This window comes from Bidens hawaiensis, unplaced genomic scaffold (genome assembly GCF_021521415.1).
Source record: "Bidens hawaiensis isolate Kalapana, Puna unplaced genomic scaffold, B.hawaiensis_p1.1 tig00100925_1, whole genome shotgun sequence".
Lineage (NCBI taxonomy): Eukaryota > Viridiplantae > Streptophyta > Magnoliopsida > Asterales > Asteraceae > Bidens > Bidens hawaiensis.
Genome location: NW_027504695.1, coordinates 5,305 through 23,863, shown reverse-complemented (window position 1 = coordinate 23,863; position 18,559 = coordinate 5,305). Strand labels below are relative to the sequence as shown.

The following is an 18,559-nucleotide window of genomic DNA, read 5'->3' as shown; positions in this document are numbered from 1 at the left end:
GTGCTCTAAGTGTGACTCCATGCGCTACCTAGTTATCTCCTGAAAGACACGTAAAAACATTTGAATCAGTATAAACTGAGTGAGTTCACAAGTTTTAGTAACTTGATAAATCGTGTTTGCATCATAATCTTGATACAAATCATTCTGAAACATAATTCTGATAGCATCATTAAAACACATGCTTGGTAAAACATAGTCCTATCAACATATTCAGATAAAAATCGTTCCGCGGGTTACGCGCGAATATTTCTGGGAACTGTGCTCGTCTATGCAAAGTGGCGCTGCCACTACGAGCTAAAATAAGGAATACCGTCCCGCGGGTTACGCGCGAACGTTTCAGGAAAATGTGCTCGTCCATGCAAAGTGGCGCTGCCACTACGAGCTAATCAATAATTCCGTCCCGTGGGTTACGCGCGGACGTTGTGCCGGAAAACAAGGCGCTCGTCCATGCAAAGAGGCGCGACCCCTACGAGCGGGCTCAAACCCATAGTACTGCCCCATGACCATACTAGGCACTCGTCCATGCAAAGAGGTGCGACCCCTACGAGTGGGTGGATCAAACCAGCAGTCCCTACCCTTAGAGTTCCAATGGTAAAGTGATCACTTACTCGAATTCTGGCGCACATACATCGAAAACCATAGATACCGTTTGCATTGCTCGTAAATACACCATAATGAAACATTATTTAAACACATAATTGCTTGTATTGCTTGTAAGAGTATCACATAAAACATAGTTTTAAGTACGTGTCCCTCGCCCCGAAAACAGTTTAAAAACAGTGAAAACAGCGAGAATAGGGGCTGTGAGACTCACCTGTGGTTCTTGTTAAGGGATTAATCGAGATTCGGGTTTTCTTGGTGTTGGCCTCGGAATCGAAGGTCTAGTAACTGGAACGGAATCGAAAATAACGGATGCTTTGGGAGATGATTAGTGCAAGTTTGCAGTTCTTAAGAGAGAAGTTTGAAGTGTGTTTTGGGTGATAATTTAGGTTACATATTTATAGGCAAACTCAAGGGAACACAATCCCTTGCTTTAGGGGATTGTAATCTTTTCATATCTAGGTGTAATGATGATAAAGTATGGAAATTATTATTGTTTATTGTTTATTTAAAAGTGGAGGAGTGGTTAAAAGATCTTGATTTGATTTGGACAGGACATGCAGGTCTGTGGTTGGTGAGAATAGGGTGGCTGACAGTTGACTTTTCATGTTACAGTGTGTTTTTTCAGGTACTTTTGTCAGTGTACAGTAAAAAGTGGAAAATCTCTGAAACACGCTACTGTTTCCCTTTTTGGGCGGGAGTAATCTCCTTATGTCTGGAGAATAGACTAAGTGTTCTGTGCGCATCACTTTGTGCGCATAGCTTTCTGCGTGAAGGACATTTCTTTGCTGCGGGTAGGTGCGTAACCTTCTCGCAGTTAGGGATATTGAGTTTCATTTGTAGATTCTCCAGGTGGTCTTGGTATTTCAACATAGTGATCAGTCATGTTGAAGTCAATTCCATCTTGGAGCTTCAGACAAACTAGCTCTCAATGTTCCCGCCATGCGGGGAGGTTAGTTCCCTTCCGCACGCGCATAAACGATTTAGGATGCACCCGCCTTAGCATCATGCGGGATGGTCAACCCATAGACAACATAACGTTAAGTTACATGAAAACATAAAGCCAAAACATTCGCGCATGGCGCATATAACATATGCTCACGCTGGTTCTTAACATGGTGCGCTCGCGCAGGTTGCACATAACAAATGCACGCGCTGACTAACATGGCGCGCTCGCGCAGGGCGCACATAACAAATGCACGCGCTGACTAACATGGCGCGCTCGCGCAGGGCAAACATAACAAATGCCCGCGCTGATTCTAACATAGCGCGCTCGCGCAGGGCGAACATAACAAATGCCCGCGCTATATGGCGCGCATAATATTTACAATCACCTAATTATTAGGTGATTACTTAGTTTAAGGGATTGGGAATTTACCGGGTGTCACAGCTACCCCACCCCAACTCTCCAGCGACTGCTCAAATCTGATGGCAATAAATCACCACCACAACTTCAAGATGTCGGTGACCACCAATCACCGCCACATTCAGACCTTCTCTATCCTCTCTCCCTCTCAACCCAAAAATCAAGTAATGGCTCAGAAGATAGAGATAGAAGAAACTGAGCCGAAACCCTAACCTTATGCTCACCGTCAATCTCCGACCGTATATCCGATCTCAAATCCACCGTTACCGTTGACTTTCGTCCTAACTCCGCCGCCGTGCTGGAAACTGAAATCGAAACCTCAGATCCGTCCAGAACACGACGGTTTGAGGTGGCGGATACGAGCGCGTGCCCAGTCCTAAGCGGCGCGTGGTGAATCGATGCTTAAGTTGTAACGGAAGGTTGGATTGATTGGATTCAGGTGCCGTTGCGGCGACATGTTCTGCTCCGAGCTCCGTTATTCCGGTGGCATGTGGTGACTGGTGGTGATTGCGCGGGAGAAAGTGATGGTGTTGGCATGTGGTGGCTCGTGGTGGTTGGTCAGTAAGTCTGTATGTTGAAAAGAGAGAGAGAGAGAGAGGGTCAAAATGTTGGTCTAAATGTTATTTAATAAATAAATATGTAAAGTTACAAAAATACCCTCATGTGCCTTGCACATGACCAGGTTTAACGAAAATACTTAACTGGGTTAGTACCAAAGGACGTAACATGAACAGAATTTGAAACATGAAATACATTTTCTGCCATTAAGTTTGCTAAAGGACGTCAATTGAAAAACCGTGCAAACATAAAGGACCTGTTTTGCCATTTTGTCTAAAAAGAGAGAGACACAAAAAAAACAAGGCCAAAAGTGGCATAAAATAAAGTGAAGGTTAATTATTAACATAAGTAGAGGAACCATTTTTGCAGTTTCATCAAGAGAAAGAGAAAAAAAGAAGCAAAATGATACTAACTCATAACTTATAAACCCTCACATCTCTGCCTGCAATGGGGGTTTTAGGAGTCACAACTAAGAGATTCAATCCATTTCTTCATATTCATATTAAAAACAGAATTCATCGAACAATTTCATGTGAATGTGATTATTATATACAAAAGAGACAGTTATCATCAAATTACTCGGATACCGGTTCAATTCTGCCAGTTTTGATCGTCGGCGCCGGTCCGGTTGGACTCGTTCTCTCTGTTCTTCTCACCAAATTAGGTATAACCTTCAATGCAGATGTATTCAATTAGAGATCACAAATTCTTCAATTGCATGTTGATTATTGTTGATTACTTGATTTAGCTATCAAGTGTGCAGTTGTTGAAAGAAGCACGGCGTTCTCGAAACATCCGCAGGCACATTTTATCAATAATAGGTCTATGGAGGTATGTAGGTTATGTTACTTGAATAACAGAGCAGTGAAATGGTTTGTTAAAGTATCGTTAGATTTGAACATATGTATTTTGTTTTGATGTAGATTTACTTGTCAGGTTTTTCGCAAGTTAGACGGTTTAGCGGAGGAGATTCAAAGGTCTCAACCGCCTGTAGAACTTTGGAGGAAGTTTATATACTGCACATCGCTAACTGGTTCTGTTATAGGCTCAGTAGACCATATGCAAACTCAAGGTCCGTGCAGCTTATTGATGACATTCTTATGATGCACATATATATATGTTTGTTTGGCCCGTATATAACATTTTTTTGACACATTTACCCACAATGAGCTGAATATCATATGGTAAGTGTTCTATCGTATGCAGATTTTGACCAGATTTTGAGTCCGGTATCCGTGGCTCACTTCTCACAATACAAACTGAACACGTTGCTAATTAAGCAACTTGAAGCCATTGGATTCACGATTCGTGGTAACGAGGGGTTGAATCGTAGACACCTGGCGGAAAAGGAGATACTGATGGGACACGGTTGTATATCGGTTGAACCTACTGATGACTTTATTAATGTAACCACGTCTTTTGTTAAGGATGGGAAGCACGTAGAGAATAAGATCCCGTGTAGATTCCTAGTTGGCACTGACGGGGCTGGAAGTACAGTCAGAAACCTGGTTGGAATAGAATTGAGAGGTGAAAAAGATATTCAAAAGCTTGTTAGTGTTCATTTTTTGAGTCAAGAACTTGGGAAGTATTTAATGTATGAGAAACCTGGCATGTTATTTTTTATTTTAACCCTGGAGCCATTGGCGTTCTTGTTGCTCATGATTTGAAGCAAGGAGAATTTATATTGCAGGTCCTGGAATTTTTGTCTTTTCTTATTATTCTTTTTTAGTGTTTCTAGTTTATTATTCAATGGTGTTTGAAACGTGGTTTCTGTTTCTATTATTCTTTTACAGATGCCGTTCTATCCACCACAACAAAAATTTGAGGATTTCACATCTGAGGTACTTTTTTTTCTTCCCTTAATGCAATTGTTCAATTTTTGCATATGCAATTGTTGAACTTAATATAAAGTATCTACTAATGTTTCTCACTTGCCCACACTCCACAATGGGTGAAAATTGGTGTCACAATTTTTACTTGTCATAAAAACCAGATTGATCAGTATTCTTGAGAATGCAGATGCAAATATTTATTCACTGAAACAAGTTCAACTTCTTGTAGACATGTAAGAAGTTAATCTTCAAATTAGTGGGGCATGAGCTGCAGACATCAATGTGGTTGACATAAAACCATGGGTGATGCATGCTGAAGTTGCCGAGAAGTATCTTGCGTGTGAGAATCGTATAATACTAGCTGGTGATGCTGCTCATCGGTTTCCTCCAGCTGGTGGTTTTGGTATGCAGAATTTTTTTTTCTTTTTTCATTTTGTGTAAATATAGGTAATATATTTCGTAAATCCAATGGAGTTTGTTTTTTTAGCTGCTTCTAACGCGTCTGATATGCTACCGATTCAATGGTCTTCACATACACTTTCACAATATTTTCTTAGATTATGTTTTGGATTATGGGCTATTGGGGCAGGTAGAATTATTAATTGATAAAATTTTAATTCATACAGGGATGAATACTGGTATTCAAGATGCTCATAACCTTGCATGGAAACTGGCTGCAATCATCAAGGGTATTGCTCCAATGTCTATTCTTCCCACTTATGAGATGGAGCGTAAGCCGGTACTATTTTTTTTTAGTATTTTTTTCTGGGTAATAGGTATCTTGCTTTTCATTCATATGTTTCCCTGTAGTTTATCTTTCCCATGAAACTTGCAATTTGACTTCACACTCTTTTTTAAGAAGCTAACTACATGTCAAATACCTGAAATAATGGTCAAATAGATATATCTATAATATAGTTTACTTGAAATGATCATAATGGTCAAACTGATAGATTTATAATTTTAGAATATTGATATCAAAAGGTTATCGTTGCCAGCAAAGAGTCTATGTGCATTCCCTATTATGATGACTGTGCAAATAAGTGACATTTACTATTAATTTCACAGATTTAGATCAATATAGCAAGAGTTCAGGGACTTTAGGGGGGGGGGGGGTCGTATAAAATGAGAAATATAGTTTTTAAATGGAGTTAAGTATTAACCCAATTTATAGCTAAATATGGTTATTTGACCGCCAGATTGCACTCTTCAATACTGATCTCAGCATCCAAAATTTTCAAGCGGCAATGGCAGTTCCTGCTGCACTTGGTCTTGATCCAGCTACTGCAAATTCGGGTACCGTATCAAAGTGCTGACTTCTTTTTTTTTCATCGTGGATTTTGTTTGATCATAAAATGTGATTCACTTTGGTTTTGTTTTGTAGTACATCAAGTTATTAATAACACAGTAGGTTCAATCTTACCATCAACACTTCAAAAGACTCTGCTAGATGGAATTTTCAGTTTGGGTCGTGCACAGCTGTCAGATTTTGTTCTAAATGAGAATAATCCTCTCGGAGCTTCTAGACTCGCTAAAGTAAGACGTATTTTTGAGGAAGGAAAAAGCCTTCAACTTCAGTTCCCTGCAGAGGATTTAGGTTTCAGGTATGACCTTTATAAAGCTGCCAGTTTTTTGACCCATTAACTTGTGAACAGGTCAGTTCAGGTTATATGTTATCTATAATGGGTAAAACATTATTACTGAATTACCATATTTATAGTCATACTTGACAAACTAATCATTCATAACAAAAATAAAAACTCTAGTTGGTCAAAAGTCAAACCGCCAATTTGACTTTAACTTGAAGCTATACATAACAGGTACCGTGAAGGAGCACTGGTACCTGAAGTTGACAGTGAGGGTGCACCAATTAAACCAGAACCACCTACGGGCCGTAGGCGGGAGTATATTTCTTCAGCAGATCCAGGTTCAAGGTTGCCTCATATGAATGTTAGGGTTTTATCTGAAGTCAAAAAAGAGGTAGTTCCATTTACTTGTGACAGTGGGTTGAGTTGGGTCGTGTTTCACCTTAAAACGGGTCACATAATTAAATTAGCTTGATTGGGATGGGATAAATGCATTGTCTAATATGTTTTATAAAAAGATTTAGATTATTTTTATGGAAAATGCTAATCATAGCCTTAAGGGCTATATTAACAAACCAACTACTTTTATTTATTAAACGATGTACAAAAAGCGTTTGTGCAACATGACTCCGCTTGTTTTGACTTTATTTAAAGACAATCTATTTTACCAAACCATATGTAGAAAACTAATGTTTTCATTGACCTTTGATTTTTATTACATTGTTTTAGGTGATAATTTCCACATTGGATCTTGTATCTAGAGACAAAGTCGAGTTTCTTCTCATAATTGCACCTATAGATTCATCCTATAGGTTAGCTCATGCTGTACTGCAAGTTGCAAACGAACATAACATTTTAGTTAAGGTTTGTGTTATGTGGCCAAACGGTTTAGTGAACGGGGATGAAAGAACAAAAACCTCATTGGCGCCTTGGGAAAACTATGTTGATGTTGTCGAGGTTAGGCAACCGTCAAACTCATCTTCGTGGTGGGATATATGCAAAATGACACATCAGGGTGCCATTTTGGTTAGGCCTGATGATCATATTGCATGGCGTGTGAAATCAGCTGTGGTTGGTGATGCTAGGGTAGAAATGAAAAGGGTTTTCTCAGCCATTTTAGGATTATAAGGCGTCTCGTGAAGAATCGCGTGCATGGTGACTGCTGTACCTTTTAAAAGTAAATATGATCTATGTATGTTTATGACCTTGATCCTTGAAAATGTGATCTTAAATACAAACTAATTGTTTTAATCCATAAAGTGATTAGCACACAAAACCTCATGGTTGCTTCCTATGTCTCCACATCAAATTCATCATTCAAGACTGTTGTTTTAATATCTATTTTGTGAGTGACAAGGTTGTTAATAGCTAGAACAATTAACGGCTTAATAGTGGACATTCTAGCAACATGAGTGTATGTATCAATATAGTCGACTGCGTACAACCAAAGATGTTTCTTGTGATTTGGGTATTATACGGGGTGGAACGTGAGGGCTGAGTGCTCTTAGACTACTCCCATTGGGAGTTTAAATCTCGGTCGAATGATCTAGCTAGTTTAGGTGGAACAAAAAGAATAAGAAAATTAGCTTAGGTAGCACTAGTAGTGGACACATAAATTTATATATATTTGTTTTGGAATAAAAATTGTCATCTAAAAAAAATCTAATGATTCTTAAAAATATAATAATAATACAAAAATTCATAACTTTTTTCTTTATTTGTAGAGTACAATATTGACATACCTTACCAATTCATCATGTCCATTTCTCTACTTCTATTCTCTTCCGATTTTTTATTTTCAACCAAGAATCCAACTTTTTATGTTGACCTTGATGAATTGAAAGATTATTTGGATGTTCAGGAACATGGAAACTCTTCATACTAATTAAAATAAGTAGTTTTGAATTAAGTTAGATCATGTAGGTGAAAGAAAATAATTGAGTTTTCTAATAAATTGTTCGGTTGAGTTGGGTTTATAAAAGAGAGTAGTCCATACTCCAGATGTCCAAAATGATGTAGGGACTTCATACTAGCGACGGGCCTACAATGGTTGTATGGGGGTCGGCCGACCCCTGTGAGAAAATTATTTTTTAGTGTTATATATATGTTAAAATTCCTACCGACACATGTAAAATTTTGACACCGACCCTTGTGAGACTGGTGAGAACGTAAGATGAAAAGAAAAGATTGAATCTGGACACATGAAAATTTACCGGTGACCTGTAGATGTTGCCGGAAGTGTGGTGAGGGTGTAGGTTAAGAAATGGAAGAAGATATGACAATTATATGTAAGAATTTGTTATAATATTAGCCTTAATTACAACAATATTATTGAAGTAATATTTGAACAAAGAAACAAGAGGATAAAAGGAAAAGATGAGAATGTGTACTGGGGATCATATTTCATTTACATTGTAGTATTATTTATACTACGTAAATGTGAAATTGCCGACAAACTCAAATTATTATATCTTTACTTGGTGTGTTCATGTGACCATAATTTAGACAATTGTGAAAAAGGTGTCATACAACTTGCACAATTCGTCGGTGGATTCATAACACTCCCCCTTGGATGACACCTTTTCAAAACTTCGGGGTCTTGAAGTACTGCCTCATTAAAAACCTTGCTAAAGGAAAACCCAATGGGAAAAAACTTTAGCTAAGGGAAAAAGAGTGCAGTATATAGCTCCCCCTCAAATTGCAGGTCGTTACATTGTTCGTACATGGCGCATGCCAATATCATGAACATGTTTCCTGAATGTTGCTGTGGGAAGTGCTTTTGTGAAAAGATCAGCTGAGTTGTTGCTGGACTGGACATATCTCATTTCAACCTGATTGTCTTTAATAAGGTCTCGAGTATACTCAAAGTATCTTGGTGGTATATGCTTTATTCTGTCACTTTTGATATATCCTTCCTTCATTTGCGAGACACAAGCTGCATTATCTTCATAGATAGGTGTTGGAATTCGATCTTTCTCTAGTCCACAAGAAATCAATATGTGCCGTGACATAGATCTTAACCATACACATTCTCTTGAAGTTTCATGCAATGCAATGACTACAGCATGATTTGAAGATGTTGCAATGAGTGTTTGTTTCTGAGAACGCCATGAAATCGCAGTTCCTCCATTCTTAAATACGTATCCAGTTTGAGATTTTGCTTTATGGGGATCAAATAAATAACCTGCATCTGCATAACCAACTAACCCTTCTTTTGAATCGTTAGGATAAAATAAACCTAAATCAACATTTCCTTTTAAATACCGAAAAATATGTTTAATGCCATTCCAATGTCTTTTAGTAGGGGATGAACTGAATCTTGCCAATAAATTAACTGCAAAAGAAATGTCAGGTCTTGTACAGTTAGTAAGATACATAAGTGCTCCAATTGCACTGAGGTATGGTACTTCGGGACCAAGAATCTCTTCATTATCTTCGCAAGGACGAAATGGATCATTGTCAATATTGAGTGATCTAACAACCATCGGTGTGCTTAAAGGATTTGCTTTGTCCATATTGAAACGTTTTAAGAGTTTCTCAATATAAGTTGACTGATGCACAAGTATCCCATTATGCATATGCTCAATTTGTAAACCAAGACAATATTTGGTTTTTCCAAGATCTTTCATTTCGAATTCTTTCTTTAAAAGAGCAATTGCGTCATTAATTTCTTTTTGTGTCCCAATTAAATTTAGATCGTCAACATACACAGCTATGATCACATATCCTGATGTTGTCTTCTTGATGACACATGGACAAATAAGATTATTTGTGTATCCTTTGCTTATCAAATAATCACTCAAACGATTGTACCACATCCTTCCAGATTGTTTCAGTCCATACAAGGATCTTTGTAATTTGATGGAATACATTTCCTTAGGCTTTGAGCTTATTGCATCGGGGAGTTTAAATCCTTCGGGAATTTTCATATAGATGTCACTATCTAGTGATCCATACAAGTAAGCTGTGACAACATCCATAAGGCGCATCTCTAAATTTTTAGAGACTGCTACGCTGATTAAATATCTAAACGTAATAGCATCCATGACAGGAGAATTCGTTTCTTCATAGTCAATTCCTGGCCTCTGGGAAAAACCTTGAGCTACAAGTCTTGCTTTATATCTTGTAACTTCATTTTTCTCATTTCGTTTTCTCACAAAAACCCATTTATATCCTACAGGTTTCATTGACTTTGGTGTAATGACAATAGGTCCAAAAACCTTTCGATTGTTTAGTGAGTTTAATTCAGCTTGCATAGCATCTTTCCATTTGTTCCAATCTTGTCGATTTTTACAATCATCTACAGATTTTGGTTCAGGGTCATCATTTTCTTCCATGATATCGCTTGCCACAGAATAAGAAAATATATCATCAATATTTTCCATTTCATCTCGATCCCACATTATATGTGATTTACCATAGTTTATCGACAATTCTTTATTGGAATCATTTATTTCTTCCTGAGGAAATGTTATATCATTTATTCTTTCCTGAGGGAAGGTTTTGTCAATCATTCCTTCCTTAGGGTCAGTATCCTTCTCAGAACCCTTTCTTTTTCGAGGATTTTTATCCTTTGAACCGATTGGCCTTCCACGTTTTAAACGTTTTTGAGATTCATGAGGTGCATTATTATGGTTTTGCTTGCTTGGAATCTCAACTCCAGCTGGAGCATTAGCAGCTGGTATATGAGATTTAGTGACCCTGTTTATATCAGTAAATGCATCAGGTAACTGATTTGCAATTTCTTGTAGATGTATTATTTTTTGAACCTCTGTCTCACTTTGTTTTGATCTTGGGTCTAGGTGTAACAATGATGGCACACACCATGATATATCTCTTTCTTGCTTTTTCATTTCTCCCCCTAATGTCGGGAACATTGTCTCGTTAAAATGACAATCAGCAAAACGTGCTGTAAATACATCACCTGTTAAAGGTTCAAGGTATCTTATGATGGAAGATGTTTCATATCCAACATATATTCCCAACCTTCTTTGGGGACCCATTTTTGTGCGTTGTGGTGGTGCAATAGGAACTTACACAGCACAACCAAAAATTCTAAGATGAGAGATATTTGGCTCATTTCCAGAAACAAGTTGTGTGGGAGAGTATTTATGATTTGCACTTGGTCTCACGCGGATTAATGATCCAGCATGCATAATTGCATGACCCCAAATAGAAACAGGGAGTTTTGTCCTCATTATTAATGGTCTAGCTATTAGCTGTAGGCGTTTGATCAACGACTCGGCTAAGCCATTTTGTGTGTGTACATGAGCAACAGGGTGTTCTACAACAATCCCCACAGACATGCAATAATCATCAAAAGCATGTGATGTAAATTCTCCCGCATTATCAAGCCTTACTCTTTTAATGGTATAATCCGGAAAATGTGCACGTAATTTGATAATTTGAGCAAGAAATTTTGCAAAAGCAACATTACGAGTCGATAATAAAGAGATATTAGACCATCTGCTGGATGCGTCTATTAAGACCATGAAGTATCTAAATGGTCCACATGGTGGATGAATTGGTCCACATATGTCACCTTGAATTCTTTCAAGAAACATTGGTGTTTCTTTATCGACTTTTAATGGCGAAGGCCTTGTAATTAATTTTCCAAGAGAACAAGATGTACATTGAGGCATTTTATCTATTTTGTGGATCTTTTGACCTTTCAGTGGATGCCCATGTTTATTTTCAATGATCCTTTTCATCATTGTGGATCCTGGATGGCCTAATCTGTCATGCCATAAGTTTATGATACTAGAATCGCAACAATTTTCTTTGACTGCTATATGTGCTTGAGGCACATTTAAATATGTATAATGCAAACCAGAATGGAGCATTGGCAATTTTTCCAATATTTGATATTTGCTTATGATATGCAAATATTTTTCATTACTAACAGTCCTTGACTGAGTATCATATCCATTATGATATATGTTTCTGAAACTCAACAAATTTCTTGTTGACTTTGGGGAAAATAAAGCATTTTCTATTTTGAACTTTGTACCATTTGGTAATGCTAAATTAGCTTTTCCCACTCCTTCTATCAAGTTTGTAGGACCTGATATTGTATTGATGATCCCTTTTGTTGGTTTCAGTTTATAAAAATATTTTTTAGATCTAAGTATAGTATGCGTGGCTCCACTATCCGCTATACATATATCTTCTTCATTTGTTTGATCTTGTGCTCCGGTGATTTTCATTTTAAATCTTGAAAAATATTAAGAAAAAAAAATAAGTGTATAACGAAGACATATGATATTTTAATAAGAACTTTATTTAATTGAAACACAAGTAGTACATGAAAGAGAAACTACATAATTAAAAATAACGAGAACACACTTAATAATTGCATCTAATTATAGTAGTCAAGCAACTTTGTTTCAAAGTTCTACCCCAAAGTCTTCAACGCTCAGCTCAGCATTGATATTATTAAAGTTATCAACATGGTTCACTTCTTTCTCTTTTCCTTTTAGAGAGGCTTGGTACAGTTCACACAGATGTGGAGCTGTGCGACAAGCCTTTGCCCAGTGGTTTGTACTTCCACATCTAAAACATGAAGTGCCATTGTTTTCGGACCTACCAGCTTCATTCCATTTATTTTGGTGGTTGGAATTGGTATTGTGTGGGACATGATAATTATTGGCTCTCTGGTTACGACCACGACCACGGCCACGACCACGACCGTAAGAGTTATTGTTCCATTTGAATGGATGCTTACGATCATTAAAATGCCTTTTGTCAAAATGACCACGTCCACGTCCACGGCTTCGTCCTCGACTTTGTTCCCATTTATGATCAGAATTTTTATGAGAACTTTTGTGAGCAACATGTGCTTCTGGTATTGCTAATGAACCCGTGGGACGAGATTGATGATTTTTCATCAATAATTCATTATTTTTCTCTGCTACAAGGAGTAATGCATTTAGATCAGAGTATCTCCTAAAATTCTGCAAACGATAATGTGTTTGCAAGTTTATATTTGATGCATGAAACGTGGAGAAAGTTTTCTCTAACTTTTCTTCCTCTGTTACTGTCACACCCGGCCCTGAACGGCGGAAACAGCCGGGCGCGCGCGAGTGGGGATTGATAATTAAGCACGGGCCATTGCAAACATTCAAAGTAAGATTTTCATTGCGCATGAAATGTTTAATACAAATACATTACATTGTTTAAAAATTACATAAAAACATCCAAGTATAAAACTGTTGAAGATTTCCACGCTATATCCCCTTGCGCGGCGGGAACAACCACGCGCATCGAAGGGATAGAACTAAAATCTTCCAAAAAGCTAGTTTTAGATGTTCAGCGTGAGGTGCTCTAAGTGTGACTCCATGCGCTACCTAGTTATCTCCTGAAAGACACGTAAAACATTTGAATCAGTATAAACTGAGTGAGTTCACAAGTTTTAGTAACTTGATAAATCGTATTGCATCATAGTCTTGATAAAAATCATTCTAAAACATAATTCTGATAGCATCATTGAAACACATGCTTAGTAAAACATAGTTCTGATAACATATTCTGATAAAACCGTTCCGCGGGCTACGCGCGAACATTTCTGGGAACTGTGCTCGTCTGTGTAAGTGGCGCTGCCACTACGAGCGAAATAAGTAATACCGTCCCGCGGGTTACTCGCGGACACTTCTGAAAAACCGTGCTCGTCTGTGTAAGTGGCGCTGCCACTACGAGCGAATAATACCGTCCCGCGGGTTACGCGCGGACGTTGTGCCGGAAAACAAGGCGCTCGTCTGCGTAAGAGGAGCGACCTCTACGAGCGGGCTCAATCCCATAGTACTGCCCCGTGACATGCTAGGCACTCGTCTGTGTAAGAGGTGCGACCCCTACGAGTGGGTGGATCAAACCAGCAGTCCCTACCCTTAGAGTTCCAATGGTAAAGTGATCACTTACTCGTATCGCACTCTCATCGAAAACCATAGATAACCGTTTGCATTGCTCGTAAATATACCATAATGAAACATTATTTAAACACATAATTGCTTGCATTGCTTGTAAGAGTATCATGATAAAGCATAATTTAAGTACGTGTCCCTCGCCCCGAAAACAGTTTAAAAATAGTGAAAACAGTGAAAATAGGGGCTGTGAGACTCACCTGTGGTTCTTGTTAAGGGATTAATCGAGATTCGGGTTTTCTTGGTGTTAGCCTCGGAATTGAAGGTCTAGAATACGATTAAATAACAAGTATATATATTAAGATCAAGAAATAGGAGAATATAAGGGTTGGAAAGTAGATCTCAAGGTTATAATCTCGGCTTACCTAGTAACAGGATCGGAAATGAAAACAACGGATGCTTGGGGGATGATTAGTGCAAGTTTGCAGTTCTTAAGAGAGAAGTTTGAAGTGTGTTTGGGTGATAATTTGGGTTACATATTTATAGGCAAGATTTAGGGAACACAATCCCTTGCTTTAGGGGATTGTAATCTTTTCATATCTAGGTGTAATGATGTTAAAGTATGGAAATTATTATTATTTATTTAAGAGTGGAGGTGATTGGTCCTAGGGAGTGGATAAAAGATTCTGATTTGATTTGGACAGGACATGCAGGTCTGTGGTTGGTGGGAGTAGGGTGGCTGACAGTTGACTTTTCATGTTACAGTGTGCTTTTCCAGGTGCTTTTGTCAGTTGTACAGTAAAAGTGGAAATCTCTGAAACACGCTACTGTTTCCTTTTGGGCGGGAATAATCCTCCTTAAATCTGGAGATTAGGCTAAGTGTTCTGCGCGTATAACTTTGTGCGCATAGCTTTCTGCGTGAAGGACATTTCTTTGCTGCGGGTAGGTGCGTAACCTTCTCGCAGTCAGGGACAATGAGTTTCATTTGTAGATTCTCCAGGTGGTCTTGGTATTTCAACATAGTGATCAGTCATGTTGAAGTCAATTCCATCTTGGAGCTTCAGACAAACTAGCTCTCAATGTTCCCGCCATGCGGGGAGGTTAGTTCCCTTTCCGCATGCGCATAAACGTTTTGGGATGCACCCGCCTTAGCATCATGCGGGACGGTCAACCCATTTAGACAATATAAAGTTATGGAAACATAAAACCAAAACACTCGCGCATGGCGCATATAACATATGCCCACGCTGGTTCTTAACATGGCGCGCTCGCGCAGGGCGCACATAACAAATGCACGCGCTGATTCTAATATGACGCGCTCGCGCAGGGCGCACATAACAAATGCCCGCGCTGACTCTAACATAGCGCGCTCGCGCAAGGCGCACATAACATAATTACCTAATAATTAGGTTGATTATTTGGTTTAAGGGGTTGGGAAATTACCGGGTGTCAACTGTTGTTGTATGAAAATTCAACCAATGGGAGATGAGTATCCCAGCTTCCCCCGAAATCGATTGCGCACGCGCGCAGCATATCTTCCAATGTCTGGATTGTTCGCTCGCTTTGCCCATCCGTTTGGGGATGATAAGCCGTACTCATGTCAAGACGAGTACCTAAAGCCCCTTGTAACGATCTCCAAAACCTTGAGGTGAACCGACTATCTCTATCAGAAATGATGGATACTGGGACTCCATGTTTTGAAACTACTTCTCGAATATACAATCGGGCTAACTTTTCCATCTTATCGGTTTCCTTGATCGGCAGGAAGTGCGCTGACTTAGTTAGCCGATTCAAAATAACCCAGATCGTGTCATAACCCCCAGTTGTCCTTGGCAGTTTGGTGATGAAGTCCATAGAGATTTGTTCCCACTTCCACATGGGAATTTCTGGCTGCTGAAGTAACCCCGACGGCTTCTGGTATTCAGCCTTCACCTTCGAACACGTCAGGCACTTACTGACATACGTCGCGATGGCGCCTTTAAGATTGGGCCACCAAAACAGCGCTTTAACATCTTGGTACATCTTGTCTGCGCCAGGATGTACGGAATACCGCGTCTTGTGAGCTTCGTTTAATACTTGCTCGCGCAATCCTCCCTTGAGAGGGACCCATATGCGGTTAGCAAAATATCGAGTGTCGTTTTCCTTGATCTCCAAATTCTTAATCATACCCCCAAGGGATTCGTTTTTAACAAACTCTGGTTTCAAGGCTTCTTGCTGAGCGTCTCGGATGCGAGTAGAGAGATCTGCGCGAATGGTCAACCTTAGAGCCTTGACTCGTAGCGTTTTTATTCGCTCCTTCCTAGTTAGCGTGTCTGCTACCACATTCGCCTTTCCAGGGTGGTACTTAATTTCACAATCATAATCATTCAACAACTCCACCCATCTTCGTTGCCTCATGTTTAAATCCTTTTGATCAAATATATGTTGAAGGCTCTTGTGATCCGTAAAGATTATACACTTTGTACCATAGAGATAATGGCGCCAAATCTTTAGCGCGAAGACAACCGCTCCAAGTTCCAGATCATGCGTTGTGTAGTTCTTTTCATTGGTCTTGAGTTGGCGCGAGGCATACGCTATGACTTTTTCTCGCTGCATAAGGACACATCCGAGTCCCTGATGTGAAGCGTCGCAGTAAACGACGATGTCATCCGTCCCCTCGGGCAGAGACAAAATTGGCGCACTACATAACTTCTGTTTCAACATTTGAAATGCCGCTTCCTGATTTTCGTCCCAAACAAACTTCTTGTCTTTCTGAGTTAGCGCGGTCAGAGGTAGAGCTATCTTGGAGAAGTTCTCAATGAAGCGTCGATAGTAGCCAGCTAGTCCTAGGAATTGCCTCACCTCAGTTGGGGTTTTTGGCGCTTCCCAGTTTTCGATGGCCTTGACTTTGGAAGGATCGACGTGTATTCCTTTCTCGTTTACAACGTGACCGAGAAAGTGAACTTCTCTAAGCCAAAACTCACACTTGGAAAACTTCGCATACAACTTTTCTTTCCTCAACAATTCCAAAATCAATCTCAGGTGTTGCTCATGCTCGGCCTTGGTCCGAGAGTAAATCAGAATATCATCTATAAACACAATCACAAACTTGTCCAAGTATGATTTGCACACGCGGTTCATCAGATCCATGAATACAGCCGGCGCATTAGTTAGCCCGAAAGGCATCACTAAGAACTCATAATGGCCGTATCTAGTTCGGAAGGCTGTTTTCGGCACATCTTCCTCATGGACCCTAAGTTGGTGGTATCCTGACCGTAGATCTATCTTCGAATAATAACTGGATCCCTGTAACTGGTCAAATAAGTCGTCAATCCTCGGTAAGGGGTACCGATTATTGACTGTCAGCTTGTTCAGCTCCCTATAGTCAATACACATCCGGAAGGAACCATCATTCTTCTTTACAAACAGTACTGGAGCTCCCCAAGGTGAAAAGCTTGGGCGTATGAAACCCTTATCCAATAGTTCCTGTAACTGATTGGATAGCTCTTGCATCTCAGATGGAGCTAGTCGATAAGGCGCTCGAGCTACTGGCGCAGCTCCTGGGACTAAATCAATACGAAATTCGACTTGTCGCGGCGGCGGTAATCCAGGCAAATCTTCAGGAAAAACTTCTGGAAATTCGCGCACTACTGGTAAGTCTTCAATTCTTCGCTCATCTCCTTTCTTCTCTACTACATGCGCCAGGAAGGCGTAGCACCCTTTCCTTAGGCACTTGCGCGCCTTTAGGCACGAAATCAGTTTCGTCGCAACTCCCCTTCTTTCCCCTTGAATTACCAAGGTTTCTCCGTTCAACAGTGGGACCCGAACCTGCTTCTCATGGCAAATAACCTCCGCGTGGTTCTCGACTAACCAATCCATACCTACCACAATGTCAAAACTTCCCAAGTCTATTGGCAACAAGTTAATATTGAACCCGTGACCTCCCATGACTATTACACATTGTTCAGTTCTTTCGTTCGCGCATATCTGCCTACCATTGGCTAGTTCTATAGTATAAGGTGTGTCTAGCCTACTGGTTGCTAAGCCTGGGTAGTCTTTAAACTCAGCGGATATAAAACTTAGGTCAGCGCCAGTATCAAATAAGACAGATGCAAAATGGCCGTTAAGCAAAAACGTACCGGTTACCACATTCGGCTCTTCTTTAGCTTCGCCCGCGCCAATCACAAAAGCTCTCCTGCGAGCTTGGTTTCCCCTTTGCGGGCAATCCCGACTGAAATGCCCTGGCTTTCCGCATGTGTAGCAGTTGTCACTGGCTCCAGCTTCCTTAGCACGGCAATTCACCGTCTTGTGCCCTGGCCTGTTACATTTGGCGCACATGACGCTCGCGCATTCACCCTCGTGGTGAAACTTGCATTTGTTGCACCATGGGTAAGGCCCGCTGTATCCTTTCCTTGATGGCTCCGCGGCTTGGATCGCGTAAACCCTTGCGCTCTCCTGCTTCTTGAACGGTGGCTGCTTGGAGTCGGACCCTCGGTGGTGAGAGTTCCATTTCCTCTTGGAGTCAGAGGTTCGCTGTTCGTTTCCGCGCGTAGTCAACATACCCGCACGGACCGTATCCCTTGTAAGGGTGATGGCCCGCGCTACCACCTCATCAAAGGTTGGAGGCGCTGCGGCGTTGAGCGGAACCCTAACAACAGGAGGTAACCCAAAGATATACCTCTCGATCTTCTTTTCCTCCGTGTTTGCCATGTCTGGCACCAACTAGCAAAGCTCGTTGAACCGGTTGTTGTAGGCGTCGATATCCGTTTCTACCATGGTGTG

General features: G+C 40.1%; 1 pseudogene across 1 annotated transcript; it reads left to right on the top strand.

Annotated features, from left to right (window-relative positions):
* Positions 1–2,965: 2,965 nt before the first annotated feature.
* Positions 2,966–7,095, top strand: LOC143608147 (uncharacterized; annotated as a pseudogene). Its single transcript, XR_013149150.1, has 11 exons — positions 2,966–3,188; positions 3,273–3,355; positions 3,461–3,596; positions 3,731–4,214; positions 4,318–4,365; positions 4,586–4,759; positions 4,983–5,095; positions 5,556–5,652; positions 5,741–5,960; positions 6,177–6,336; positions 6,672–7,095. The product of XR_013149150.1 is annotated as an uncharacterized LOC143608147 (transcript).
* The last annotated feature ends 11,464 nt before the right edge of the window (positions 7,096–18,559 follow it).